The sequence below is a fragment of the Oncorhynchus nerka genome, linkage group LG10 (genome assembly GCF_034236695.1).
Source record: "Oncorhynchus nerka isolate Pitt River linkage group LG10, Oner_Uvic_2.0, whole genome shotgun sequence".
Classification (NCBI taxonomy): domain Eukaryota; kingdom Metazoa; phylum Chordata; class Actinopteri; order Salmoniformes; family Salmonidae; genus Oncorhynchus; species Oncorhynchus nerka.
The window spans coordinates 84,452,792-84,466,602 of NC_088405.1; the positions used below are offsets into that span (position 1 = coordinate 84,452,792).

A 13,811-nucleotide genomic window follows, 5' to 3' on the forward strand; every position below is an offset into this window, starting at 1 on the left:
CGTTTGGGATACTAGCTAGTGATGTTATAATGTCACAATTTATTATATAGATAGATGATCTGCTCTATAAGGTTTTAAATAGGTCATGCTAGCTAACGTTAGCCATGTAGACTAAGTTAGCTAGTTAAGTTAGCTAGCTACTTATTTTGAAAATATATGATTGTATTAAATGAATGCACAATTAATTCTTAGAATATCTTTGTAGATTACAATTTTAATGGTTTGGCATTATAATAAGTAGCCTGAAAATATAGTTAGAAATGTTCATGGATAACATTAGCAGTGGAGAGGAAGGAGAGGAGGAAGACTGGATAGGAAGAAGAGTGAAGGAGACAGAGGAGGAAAGGTAAAGAGGTGAGGAGGAAGACTGGATAGGAAGAAGAGTGAAGGAGACAGAGGAGGAAAGGTAAAGAGGTGAGGAGGAAGACTGGATAGGAAGAAGAGTGAAGGAGACAGAGGAGGAAAGGTAAAGAGGTGAGGAGGAAGACTGGATAGGAAGAAGAGTGAAGGAGACAGAGGAGGAAAGGTAAAGATATGGTTACAGAGCCTGCCAATGTATTATTCCAAACAATGTTTTTGAGATAAAATACAGAAATGGGGCAAGCAATGGGAATCTGTTAACCAAAGTATTTGATCTAATAGTGTATTATTTATTATTACAGATTGGAGAGGAAGGAGAAGGAAAAATTAAGGGAGTAAAAAGAGTGAAACAAGGAGGGTGTAGAAGAGTGAGGTGGAAAGGTGAAGAGAAGGAAAGGAAGACGAGTGAAGAAAAGAGGAGGAGAAGAAAAAGTTGAGAGTAAGAAGAGTGACACAAGGAGAGTGAAGAAGAGCAGACAGAGGAGATACAATGACTCTTTCCAAGAAACGGAAATGCACTTTATGAAAAACATGATGAGAGAATTTCCATTTATACGCTCAGGTCAAGACGATAGAATGGTTCACTGCACCCTTTGTAATTCCTCTCTTTCAATTGGCAGCCGGAGAAGAACGGCAGTGGTAGAACATCAGCAGACGAAAAAGCATTAAGCCTCTCTGATTGGCCGTGTTGGTATGCCCTCTGTCACCACATTCTTCAAGAAGGTAGAGCCTTCCCAAGAAGAATATGGTTTAGCTGTGCAGGAGGGTGTCTTTGCATAGCACACTATGCGACACAATCATAGTTACAGATCTATGGACTGCACAGCACAACTGACACGGAAGCTTTATGAGCCAAAGTTTACATGTGCTAGGACAAAATTACATGTGCTAGGACCTAGACCAGGTTGAATGTGTCCCTGTGCATTGATGTGTCCAATCATGGACATGTAAAGCTGCTGCCAATAGTAGTCAGATATTGTAAGATATATGATGACAGCACATCTGTGGAAACAAAACTGCTTGATTTTGTTGAATTGAATGGAGAAACAGCAGAGGAGATTGCAGCTGAGGTCCTGGTGGTCATCCAAAAATGTAACCTGGAAAACATTCACCGCCGACAACAAATACCTTCTTTGGAGGACTGAATAGGCTGGGGAGGGTCAATGTCCATACCAAAGTTAAAAATGCTCTGCAGTGGGAGGTGATTGGCTTAGGTTGTCCTGCCCACGTCATTCATAACACGGCCAGAACAGCTTTGGATATCATGTTGAGTACCTGCTCACAAAGATATTTGAAATATGTTCATATTTTTTACCGTCAGAGTAGAAAGACCGAAGGGCTTTTGTGAGTTGGTTGGCCAGGAGTACCATAACATTTTAGGACACAGCAATGTACGCTGAATGTCCATGCTCCCTGCTCTAGAAAGAGTGCTGAAAATGTGCCATTGAAATCCTTTTTTATTTCTGAAGACAAATGCCCTGTTGTCCTGTGAACAATGTTCGAAGATCCACTGACTGAACTTTGGCTGGCCTTTGTCCATGGAAACTTGACCGTATTCAGTGACACGATCAAGATGCTTGGAGGCCAGGACCACTGTGCTGTGGAGTCCGCTGCAATTCTGAGAAACATTGGGGCAAAATTGACTGATGACAACTTCATTCCAGTTTTGGTCAGAGGACTTCTGAAAGAGCTGGAGGACAATGGATACATGTCTAAAGAGAGCTTTCTCAAAGCATCCCAATCATTCTTCACTATGGCTGTGAACTACTTGCAAGCATGGGGAAAGCACACAGATAATATAAAAGATTTACATGGTCTCCTTTTAAAAAGGCAACCTCAGCGTGAAGAGATCCAGAAGGCAGCAGCCACACTGCAGGAAAAATGCCCCAACGTGACCATCAATGAGGATGCATTGTTTGACGAGGTTACTGGCCTGTAAGAGTTCCCAAAGGGGGGATCGCTTGAAGAATGGAAAACATCTGAGACACCGCTCAGTCAGAGATGGAGCACGGTGGTTACCCACTTCAAAGAGAATGACATCCCACACACTAACCTGGCTAGATTAGCGTCTGTTGTCATGTGCTTACCTGGAAGTAATGCACCAGTCGAGAGAGTGTTCTCCCAAATGAATGATCTATGGACAGCAACAAGAAATAGGTTCACTGTTCCTACCATCAAGGCCATGTTTATTGTGAAGACAAACTTAAACCTCCCCTGCCAGGAGTTCATGGAGAAGCTGGCCAAAGACAGAGCAATCCTGAAGAAAATACATTCTTCTGAGAAATATACAGATTAGGTTGGTATAAGTATATTATGTAGTTACCAATCTCATCAGCATCTTATTTCTTTATTATGTTGTTAAGTATTTCACATATACTATTGTTTTTTTTCTTCAGTTTTGCTCATGTTCTCTTCTGCTCTTAGTCTACCCAGACTACCAGGACCACTGAATGGTTGTTCAGATCGGACAGTTCTGTCTTGTCTGTAGTGCTTCTGTAGTATAGTTGTTTTTTCTATCACAGTGTGCCTGTTAGACTAAATACATGAACCCGGAATTGACCCCCTTTTTCATTTCATACATAATAACATTGGATATTTTAATGATATATTGACCACCGAACTGGAAATGTCCCCGGTTTTCATTTCAGAAATCTGGTCACCTTACACTAGACGCTTTCGTTCAGTCTACATGCTCAATGCAGCACATGCAACAATGTTGATGACAACGATGTTGTTTCCACTTTAATCTTAATATAAATCCACAAGCTTCTATAATTATAATATTAGTTTGTGCTTCTTACATCTGCAAACAGCTAGTTCGTATTTTCTTAGTAAGTTCAGCTAAATCATGTTAGCCACTAATGCTCATCGCTAGCTAATAAAAGTACTGAGTCAGAGCAAACGTAGCTAGCTACTACAGCCTGATATCAGTACTGGTGGAGGCCTAAATCAGCATGTTGTTTGTACAACAGTATCTTCTAAATCAAAGATGAATAGGCGAAGCATGAATATGTTGGCTATATGAACAAAGCCAAAAAGTATAGGGTCCCCTAGGAAACACTGACCATCACTTTGGTTCCTACCCTGTCACAATAACTTGTCCATGGCATTTTCATTCGTTGTCATGTCACACAACACTGTATTCAAAGTGCCCACTATTATTTATAATCTAACTATAGAATTATAATAAACATTCTATTTCCATGATTCCAAAAGTTCACCCAAGCGGTTCAAAATAATTTGAGAAATACCATGACATAATATTTTGGCCACATCGCCCAGCCCTAAGAAAGAGCGAGAGATAAGCGATAGGTGGTAATCAAGGCCCATCAATGCATTCAGCCTATAGTGGTGTTGTATTTCCATACCGATACCAGGTTTAGTATCATGATACTCGATACCATCACGATACCATCGCTATGCTCAGCCTTGTCTCAGGATGGTAAGTTGGTGGTTGAAGATATCCCTCTAGTGGTGTGGGGGCTGTGCTTTGGCAAAGTGGGTGGGGTTATATCCTTCCTGTTTGGCTCTGTCCGGGGGTGTCCTCGGATGGGGACACAGTGTCTTCTGACCCCTCCTGTCTCAGCCTCCAGTATTTATGCTGCAGTAGTTTATGTGTCGGGGGGCTAGGGTCAGTTTGTTATATCTGGAGTACTTCCCCTGTCCTATTCGGTGTCCTGTGTGAATCTAAGTGTGCGTTCTCTCCTTCTCTCTTTCTTTCTCTCTCTCGCAGGATCTGAGCCCTAGGACCATGCCCGAGGACTACCTGACATGATGACTCCTTGCTGTCCCCAGTCCACCTGGCCGTGCTGCTGCTCCAGTTTCAACTGACCTGAGCCCTAGGACCGTGCCCCAGGACTACCTGACATGATGACTCCTTGCTGTCCCCAGTCCACCTGACCGTGCTGCTGCTCCAGTTTCAACTGTTCTGCCTTATTATTATTCGACCATGCTGGTCATTTATGAACATCTTGGCCATGTTCTGTTATAATCTCCACCCGGCACAGCCAGAAGAGAACTGGCCACCCCACATAGCCTGGTTCCTCTCTAGGTTTCTTCCTAGGTTTTGGCCTTTCTAGGGAGTTTTTCCTAGCCACCGTGCTTCTACACCTGCATTGCTTGCTGTTTGGTGTTTTAGGCTGGGTTTCTGTACAGCACTTTGAGATATCAGCTGATGTACGAAGGGCTATATAAATAAATTTGATTTGATTTGATTTACTCAACATCACAATAAAAAATCCATAATAGCCAAAGTTCAAACAGATAAACTCAGCTTCTGCTCTGTTCGTTGGGAATCTTTAGAGTTCAATATCAATACATGTCAACATTTTTATGTCAATATTTTATAAACAGTCATGAATGCATTAATTAATTCATGGAGCTACATATGACAAACAATCCCTTCCATTTAGGACTTATATTATTGGCAGCTGCTAGGAGAACATATTTTATAGTACTGATCAGTAACAATTGTATAGAAGAAGCAATCTCTTCTTTTTTTAAAGTGTGCTCTTTCTTTTAGGAAAGCAATGACGTCATTAGCAAGGCAGAGCGTGGCTGTGGAATCTGACTATGGAATGTAGTGGAACCTAGACGGGAGGCGCGGGAGATGAAGAAGTGACAGTTTTTGGTGACAATCAGCATATTTTGCATTACGGTTTGCACATTATCACAAACAAAGTACTTGGTCAGTGAATTCAGCTGTAAGCTAGCAAAGACAGCTAGCCTACAATTAAAGCTGAAAGCTACCGGTATCGTCTTTAAAAGTGTTGTAGCCCGTATGGACATTGTTTTGTGAACAGTAATGAACAGCTTCAACATTTCTACATGCCGTGTTGCAATATTCAAGTGTGTTAACTTCTGTGCAGCGTAGGGTTGGGTTGTATCCAGATTGTTATATTGTCATAGTGTTTCTGTATCATACTGTGGAATACAGTATTACCAGAAGTGCACACAAGGGGCACTATTTAAAAATAAAATTTAAATCCACTTTTTTTCAACGCCCAAAACAATTTAATTTAAACAACAGAGACCATGGACCAGGAAGGGAAGGAATGTATCTGCTGTAAACAAGAAGTTTGATCTTAACATATAGCCATCATTTATCATTCCTTTATTTGACACATCTTAAAGTTCTTATAGTTACAGTGCATTCGCAAAGTATTCAAACCCATTTGACTTTTTCCACATTTTGTTACGTTACAGCCTTATTTTAAAATGTATTAAATTACCTTTTTTCCCTCATCAATCTACACACAATATCCCATGATGACAAAGCGAAAACAGGCTTTTAGAAATGTTTGCAAATGTATTATTTACATGTATTCAGACCCTTTGCTATGAGACTCGAAATGGAGCTCAGGTGCATCCTGTTTCCATTTATCAGCCTTAAGATATTTCTACAACTTGATTGGAGTCCACAGGTGGTAAACTCAATTGATTGGACATGATTTGGAAAAGCACACACCTGTCTGTATAAATTAGTTGACAGTGTATGTCAGAGCACAAACCAAGCCATGAGGTCGAAGGAAATGTCCGTAGAGCTCCGAGACAGGATTGTGCCGAGGTAATGATATTGGCACCGGAGGGGATGGCTGACGTTTTTATGGGCTCCTAACCAACTGTGCTATCTATTTAAAACATTTTTGCATTGTTTGTAACTTCTTCTGTACATAAAGTTGCTGCTACCGTCTCTTATGACCGAAAAGAGCTTCTGGACATCAGAACATTGTTTACTCACCTCGAACTGAACAAAGATTTTTTCTTTAATGAGTCTGACGTGAAGGATATACTGCTCTCCGGAGACCAGTCCCAAATCCCTGTCATTTCCATGAAGAAAAGGCGGAGATATAGAGGGAGAAGGTCAACTCGCTGATCTACGGTCGAGACCATACTACCAACAGGACATTAAAAACTGTAATATCTTACATTTCACAGAGTCGTAGCAGAACGACATAGATAATGTAGAGCTGGCTGGATCTTGGATTTCCTGATGGGCCACCCCAAGGTAGTAAGGGTAGGCGACAACACATCTGCCACGCTGATCCTCAAAATCGGGGCCCCTCAGGGGTGCGTGCTTAGTCTCCTCCTGTACTCCCTGTTCACCCATGACTGTGTGGCCAGGCACAACTCCAACACCATCATTAAGTTTGCTGATGACAAAAGTGGTAGGCCTGATCACAGACAACGATGAGACAGCCTATAGGGAGGTCGTCAGAGACCTGACCGTGTGGTGCCAGGACAAAAACCTCTTCCTCAATGTGAGCAAAACCAAGGAGATGATCGAGAACTACTGGAAAAGGAGGCCCCCATTAATATCGACTGGGCTGTAGTGGAGCGGGTCGAGAGTTTAAAGTTCCTTGGTGTCCACATCACCAACAAACTATCATGTTCCAAACATTCCAAGACAGTTGTGAAGAGGGCACGACAACACATTTCCCCCTCAGCCGACTGAAAAGATTTGGCATGGGTGCCCAGATCCTCCAAAAGTTGTACAGCTGCACCAGACAGCATTCTGACCGGTTGCATCACAGCTTGGTATGGCAACTGCTCGCTATCCGACCATTAGGCACAACAGAGGATAGTGCGTACCTACAGTATATCACAAAAGGGAGTACACCCCTCACATTTAAAAAAATATTTGAGTATATCTTTTCATGTGACAACACTGAAGAAAGGACACTTTGCTACAATGTGAAGTAGTGAGTGTACAGCTTGTATAACAGTGTAAATTTGCTGTCCCCTCAAAATAACCGCTGGCAAAAAAAGTGAGTACACCCCTAAGTGAAAATGTCCAAATTGGGCCCAATTAGCCATTTTCCCTGCCCGGTGTCATGTGACTCGTTAGTGTTACAAGGTCTCAGGTGTGAATGGGGAGCAGGTGTGTTAAATTTGGTGTCATCGCTCTCACACTCCCTCATACTGACTGGTCACTGGAAGTTCAACATGGCACCTCATGACAAATAACTCTCTGAGGATCTGAAAAAAATTATTGTTGCTCTACATAAAGATGGCCTGGGCTATAAGAAGATTACCAAGGCCCACTTTTGTGATATACTGTATATACTAGGGCGGTGTCAGAGAAAGGCCCAAAAGTCATAGACTGTTCTCTCTGCTACCGCACGGCAAGCGGTACAGGAGCAGCCAAGTCTGATTATAGCCTCATTATTGTTATGTAATTTAATTATGTTACTTTTTATTTATTACTTTAGTTTAATATTTATTTAGTAAATATTTTTCTTAACTCCATTTCTTGAACCACATTGTTGGTTAAGGGCTTGTAAGTAAGCATTTCACGGTAAGGTCTACTACACCTGTTGTATTCGACGCATGTGACAAATCAAATTTGATTTGGCATTTCTGCAGCATTGAAGGTCCCCAAGGACACAGCGGCCTCCATCATTCTTAAAGGGAAGAGGTTTGGAACCACCAAGACTCGTCCCAGAGCTGGCCGCCCAGCCAAACTGAGCAATCGGGGAGAAGGGCTTTGGTCAGGGAGGTGACCAAGAAATTGATGGTCTGTCTGATGGAGCTCCAGAGTTCATCTGTGGAGATGGGAGAATCTTCCAGAAGAACAACCATCTCAGCAGCACCCCACCAATCAGCCCTTAATGGTACAGTGGCCAGATGGAAGCCACTCCTCAGTAAAAGGCACATGACAGCCCCCTTGGAGTTTGCCAAAAGGCACCTAAAGACTTTCAGACCATGAGAAATAAGATTCTCTGGTCTGATGAAACCAAGATTGAACTCTCTGGCCTGAATGCCAAGTGCCACATCTGGATAAAACCTGGCACCATCCCTATGGTGAAACATGGTGGTGGCAGCATCATACTATGGGGATGAAAACATGCGGTCTCTCCTTCACTGCAGCCGAGGTGAGTAAGACATTTAAACGTGTTAACCCTCGCAAGGCTGCAGGCCCAGACGGCATCCCCAGCCGCGCCCTCAGAGCATGCGCAGACCAGCTGGCCGGTGTGTTTACGGACATATTCAATCAATCCCTATACCAGTTTGCTGTTCCCACATGCTTCAAGAGGGCCACCATTGTTCCTGTTCCCAAGAAAGCTAAGGTAACTGAGCTAAACGACTACCGCCCCGTAGCACTCACTTCCGTCATCATGAAGTGCTTTGAGAGACTAGTCAAGGACCATATCACCTCCACCCTACCTGACACCCTAGACCCACTCCAATTTGCTTACCGCCCAAATAGGTCCACAGACGATGCAATCTCAACCACACTGCACACTGCCCTAACCCACCTGGACAAGAGGAATACCTATGTGAGAATGCTGTTCATCGACTACAGCTCGGCATTCAACACCATAGTACCCTCCAAGCTCGTCATCAAGCTCGAGACCCTGGGTCTCGACCCCGCCCTGTGCAACTGGGTACTGGACTTCCTGACGGGCCGCCCCAGGTGGTGAGGGTAGGCAACAACATCTCCTCCCGCTGATCCTCAACACGGGGCCCCACAAGGGTGCGTTCTGAGCCCTCTCCTGTACTCCCTGTTCACCCACGACTGCGTGGCCACGCACGCCTCCAACTCAATCATCAAGTTTGCGGACGACACAACAGTGGTAGGCTTGATTACCAACAACGACGAGACGGCCTACAGGGAGGAGGTGAGGGCCCTCGGAGTGTGGTGTCAGGAAAATAACCTCACACTCAACGTCAACAAAACTAAGGAGATGATTGTGGACTTCAGGAAACAGCAGAGGAACACCCCCTATCCACATCGATGGAACAGTAGTGGAGAGGGTAGCAAGTTTTAAGTTCCTCGGCATACACATCACAGACAAACTGAATTGGTCCACTCACACTGACAGCGTCGTGAAGAAGGCGCAGCAGCGCCTCTTCAACCTCAGGAGGCTGAAGAAATTCGGCTTGTCACCAAAAGCACTCACAAACTTCTACAGATGCACAATCGAGAGCATCCTGGCGGGCTGTATCACCGCCTGGTACGGCAACTGCTCCGCCCTCAACCGTAAGGCTCTCCAGAGGGTAGTGAGGTCTGCACAACGCATCACCGGGGGCAATCTACCTGCCTTCCAGGACACCTACACCACCCGATGTTACAGGAAGGCCATAAAGATCATCAAGGACATCAACCACCCGAACCACTGCCTGTTCACCCCGCTATCATCCAGAAGGCGAGGTCAGTACAGGTGCATCAAAGCTGGGACCGAGAGACTGAAAAACAGCTTCTATCTCAAGGCCATCAGACTGTTAAACAGCCACCACTAACATTGAGTGGCTGCTGCCAACACACTGTCATTGACACTGACCCAACTCCAGCCACTTTAATAATGGGAATTGATGGGAAATGATGTAAATATATCACTAGCCACTTTAAACAATGCTACCTTATATAATGTTACTTACCCTACATTATTCATCTCATATGCATACGTATATACTGTACTCTACATCATCGACTGCATCCTTATGTAATACATGTATCACTAGCCACTTTAACTATGCCACTTTGTTTACTTTGTCTACATACTCATCTCATATGTATATACTGTACTCGATACCATCTACTGTATGCTGCTCTGTACCATCACTCATTCATATATCCTTATGTACATATTCCTTATCCCCTTACACTGTGTATAAGTCAGTAGTTGGAATTGTTAGTTAGATTACTTGTTGGTTATCACTGCATTGTCGGAACTAGAAGCACAAGCATTTCGCTACACTCGCATTAACATCTGCTAACCATGTGTATGTGACAAATAAAATTTGATTTGATTTTATTTGATTTGGGATGTAATTCAGCGGCAGGGACTGGGAGACTAGTCAGGATCGAGGGAAAGATGAACGGAGCAAAATACAGAGAGATCTTTGATCAGGACCTCAGACTAGGGCAAAGGTTCACCTTCCAACAGAACAACGACCATAAGCACACAGCCAAGACAATGCAGGAGTGGCTTCGGGACAAGTCTCTGAATGTCCTTGGGTGGGCCAGTCAGGGCCCGGACTTGAACCAGATCAAACATCTCTGGAGAGACCTGAAAAATATATTTTCAGCGACGCTCCCCATCCGACCTGGCAGAGCTTGAGGGGATCTGCAGAGAATAATGGGAGAAACTCCCCAAATACAGGTGTGCCAAGCTTGTAGCGTCAAACCCAAGAAGACTCAAGGCTGTAATAGCTGCCAAAGGTGCTTCAACAAAGTACTGAGTAAATGGTCTAAATACTTATGTAAATATGATATGTCCGTTTTTTTTTAAATACATTTGAAAAAAATAAATATATATATTTTTTTCATTATGGGGTATTGTGTGTAGATTGATGAGGGAAAAAAACGATTTAATCAATTTTAGAATAAGGCTGTAACATAACAAAATGTGGAAAAGGTCAAGGGATCTGAATACTTTCCGAATGCACTGTATACTTAACATATAGTTAGTTATAAGCAGTGGCGTAACACGCACCCCCTCAACCACTGTGAGGCGGGGGTACACCCCACCACCAAAATTGGTATTGAAAATCATACTGTCGGTATTTCGAAATACCGCAGTATATGGTAGAAATGGTATATTGCCCAAGAATAATGCAGCATGAGTGTGTAGCTAACAATGCAGCTCTGGCAATGAATGAGTAAGTGGAGAAGGTACTTTGATCTTCACGCTATAAAGTACAGAAGTTTCAGTATACCGTTCAACCTTAGCCTACAGATTAGTACAGTACCACACACACACACACACACACACACACACACACAGGCCCAGAGCCATCAGGGCCTATCGTTTGGTGAAAGCCTATACTGTACAAATGAAAGGTAATACAACTACATCACTGGAGACAGACATCACAATCTATAAAAATGACTGTTCACTTCAATGTTCTTTTCTACTGCTCTTGTTGCTATGGATGTTGCTAACGAATGAGCAGTCCCTTTCATAAGGTATCCCATGTTGTGGGTAGAAAACATCTGGTTGACATCACTACATTTTCTAGGCCGAGCTCAATCCACATTACAGGGCTGTCATTTTTACCTGCGATCAAATAAAATTAGCAACTTATTAGAGGCACATTTGATTGAATCTGTGGACTAATTACCACATCAGGAGATCCTATAGTGAAATCTTGCTATTTAAATCAGCTCATTATCAAGACACCTTGACTGCTCAAATTCGCTGAATGTTCAAATTCTTAGGCTTACAGAATCAATGAACCTGGAAGACCACTCAGCAGCAGCATGGCTGTTTAATCCACACAGCAAATACAGAAATCACAGCCCCTGTAGTTTCTCTGCTCCCTCTCACCTCTCCCTGGCTGGCTCATTTATTTTATCTTTATTTATCTAGGCAAGTCAGTTAAGAACAAATTCTTACTTTCAATGACAGCCTAGGAACAGTGGGTTAACTGCCCTGTTCAGGGGCATAACAACAGATTTTGACCTTGTCAGCTCAGGGATTCGATCTTGCAACCTTCCGGTTACTAGTCCAACGCTCTAACCACTATCTGCCGCCCCGCTCATTAAACCAGTGAGCGTGGCAAATTAAAAAGAGCTCCTTGTCATGTGCCACGCCACTGGGAAGACAAGGAGAAAACCGCTCTACTTAAACACTTCCTACTTCCTGCTCAACTCGAACTAGTGTATTAACTAGGGGTGTATTAACTACCCTGCAGCAGCCCTCAAGTCACTACTGTTCAAACAATCAGGGTAGTCAGGGTGGCGTCTGATCACATAACATTGCCTGCCATTTTCTGTTCATTTCCCGACGATTCTACAACCCAGCAGGTGACCTACTGCACACGGTCGTAAGGGGATATAGAGGAAGCTACCTACGTTAACCACAACCACAACCCCAGCCACCCAACCAGCTAGACAGGGGTAGTGGTGGCGCTAGAGGTAGTGCAGAGGGAAGATCTCTGTGGAAGCTTGTGATCACTACATTTACTAGGCCGAGCTCAATCCACTACTGTTTGTTAGTGTACACTCAGAAATGCTGATTTTATAGAGACAGAAGACGCGGGTGGGGTTGGCGCGTCACTCAGCAGCAGTAGGTATGCATCACAAATTCCCTTGATAGTGCACTACTTTTTTAACAAGGTTCATTGGGCCCATTATAAAGTAGTGTATGAATAAGGGAATAGGGTTCTATTTGGGACGCACCCCCGAAATACAATCCTCCACTGATTCAGGTTAAGAGGATAGAAATAAATTTCAAATAGCCAGTTAACAACGCATTACAGCATATAGAGAGCTGAGATGTTGAGCTGTGATAACCTGATAATGCCCGGGCCCACACATGCATCCTTCGGTCTAACAGCGGCAGGCCTGCGTGACAAACACAGGCATCACTCAACCTGAAGGCCCTGTGGCTAAGTGGAGGGCCCGAATGGAAGAGGAGCTCTAGATGCATCGATCTGCGCTTTGAGGTTATTAGCCCTACCCAGGCCCGACATTCAGGCCCTACCCTACCGAGGCCCGACATTCAGGCCCTACCCTATTCAGGCCCGACATTCAGGCCCTACCCTACCCAGGCCCGACATTCAGGCCCTACCCTACCCAGGCCCGACATTCAGGCCCTACCCTACCCAGGCCCGGCATTCAGGCCCTACCCTACCGAGGCCCGACATTCAGGCCCTACCCTACCGAGGCCCGACATTCAGGCCCTGCCCTACCCAGGCCCGATTGCTTCTGCCAAATTTAAAGCCCTGCCTGAAACCCAAAATCAGAAATAACTGTCACTCGCTCCATGCGTGCAGGCAGCTCGCTCTGCATGCACTCTGCTCATGGTGTCTCTGAGTCAGTGAGTAGCCATAGCAACGGCTCAGGCTGCTCTGCTCAATGAAGAAAGGAGAGAGCAGTGAGCTGTAAGCTACTTTTCATCACAGACAAAACTCAAGCAACATTATTTTCTGTGAAATAATCTCTCCTGTCTTATATTTGACGAGGTTGAAGCACTTCTGACACCACGTTATGATCTTAGTCAGATGTGACTGTACTGTGCAGCAGAGCACGAGCAAATGGCTCAGCTTCAAAATGTTAGTGATCAATTTAGTGATACCAGAGGCCTACCAGTAGCCTAGTTATTGACGGAAAAAACAGCCCCTACCCAGTCCTAACCCGATGTAGTGTTGGGGCCGGTCAGGCTCAGGTCAAATAGCAGAGCTCTACCACAGAGGGTGTGGGTGCAGTGTGTGTGTGTGTGGCCCAGGGGACTACTGAGTGTCACTGCCCTGCTCAGCCTCCATCTCCAACCAGTTAATTAAATCAGCCATTTGGACCTGGTTAGCTGCCTGCCTCCCTCCACTCTACTCTGCTTCACACAACATACTGTATTACAACCTTAACTGGTGGAGCCCAGATTGTTTTCTATGGGGACTCTGCATGGGGCATCCTGAGGAAACAGGATAGGGCAGGATACCCCTGGACTCAGTCAAGCTACATGACGGACAGATTCTCAGAGGAAGAGAGCTAGGACCCAACTGTA

General features: G+C 44.3%; 1 protein-coding gene across 7 annotated transcripts in view; it reads right to left on the reverse strand.

The window, feature by feature from the left end:
- The window catches only part of LOC115136144 (protein Jade-1-like), a 239,888-nt gene that overhangs the window by 86,518 nt on the left and 139,559 nt on the right, over window positions 1-13,811 (reverse strand). The gene's annotated exons all lie outside the window — the stretch shown is intronic.